The sequence below is a fragment of the Lucilia cuprina genome, chromosome 5 (genome assembly GCF_022045245.1).
Source record: "Lucilia cuprina isolate Lc7/37 chromosome 5, ASM2204524v1, whole genome shotgun sequence".
NCBI lineage: Eukaryota > Metazoa > Arthropoda > Insecta > Diptera > Calliphoridae > Lucilia > Lucilia cuprina.
The window spans coordinates 48449195-48450640 of NC_060953.1; the positions used below are offsets into that span (position 1 = coordinate 48449195).

Genomic DNA, 1446 nt, shown 5'->3' on the forward strand with positions numbered 1-1446 from the left:
GTCTAGTCTATAGTCTAGTCTATAGTCTAGTCTATAGTCTAGTCTATAGTCTAGTCTATAGTCTAGTCTATAGTCTAGTCTATAGTCTAGTCTATATTCTAGTTTATATTCTAGTCTATAGTCTAGTCAAGTCTATAGTTTAATCTATAGTCATGTCTATAGTCAAGTATATAGTCTAGTCTTTAGTCTAGTCGACAGTGTATTCTATAGTCTAGTTTAGTCTGTAGTCTAGTATGTAGTCTATACATTAATCTAAAGTATATTCTATAGTATGGTCTACATTCTAGTATATAGTATTTTCTTTAGTCATGTCTATCTATAGTCTAGTCTATAGTCTAGCTTATAGTGTAGTCTAAAGTGTTTTATAGTTTACTTGCTGTGTTAAAAAAGGTACCGGCAAATGTTTCATTAAATTTAGCACAAAAAATCGCCTTATTTCTTATCTAAAATTAGCAAATAATACTGATAATTTTCCCTAAAATGTTTGAATTTTTTCATTGGAATTTAAAACATAATAATCTTTAGCTGTATGACAAATTTGTCATGTTTATTACAGTACATTTTTGCCGGTATTAATATACATTTGTACTTTTTTTACTTACTTCTATAGATAAAATTAATGTTGTTGTTGTTGTTTTATTAAATTACAAAAAAGTAAAAATCAATATTTATTAATATAAGCCAAAAATAATTTATACAGTCATGATTACAAGAGAGTTGATATCCAAATACATTTGAATATTAATGCTTTTGAAAATATACAATTTATTTTTAATTATAATTTTGGAATGTACATTTTTAATAAAATTAATAATGAACTTATTAAGAAAGGGGAGAATATTTTTTGAAATTTAAGGATAAAATGACGAATTTGTAGTTATATATGAGTTATCTTAGCAAAATACTTGGAACTACGTGTGTATGTATGCTGTTATCTTAAAATTTCTTTTTTACGTCATTCAGCTCATTTTTGCATCTAAACACTTTCACGGTATGATGTGAACGAAATACAATGAGTTCATTTAATTTTTGTCACAGATTTTTGAAAAAAATTAATAAATATTTATAAACAAAAAAAAAAACACTTTCAGCTTCATTTGTCTAAATATTTTTTTATTATTTTTTTTTGACTTGATATTTCCAGTATCAGATGACTTTTGTGTTTGATTAATTTCATTGTTTATATTTTCACTTAAAATTTTACGAGTACTTGTAATCAAATTCGTTATGTACTATAATAAATAAGTTTAATAATTTATTGTTTATTATTAATATTATGGCCACAAGCGAGAAATGACTAAATCAATTAAAGATCAATTTCAGTCTATGTACATATGAACATCTATCTATATATCTATCTATCTATCTATCTATCTATCTATCTATCTATCTATCTATCTATCTATCTATCTATCTATCTATCTATCTATCTATCTATCTATCTAT

The 1446-nt window shown here is 24.3% G+C and overlaps 1 protein-coding gene across 1 annotated transcript in view; it reads right to left on the bottom strand.

The window, feature by feature from the left end:
• The window catches only part of LOC111686176 (protein alan shepard), a 48506-nt gene that overhangs the window by 31525 nt on the left and 15535 nt on the right, over positions 1–1446 (bottom strand). The gene's annotated exons all lie outside the window — the stretch shown is intronic.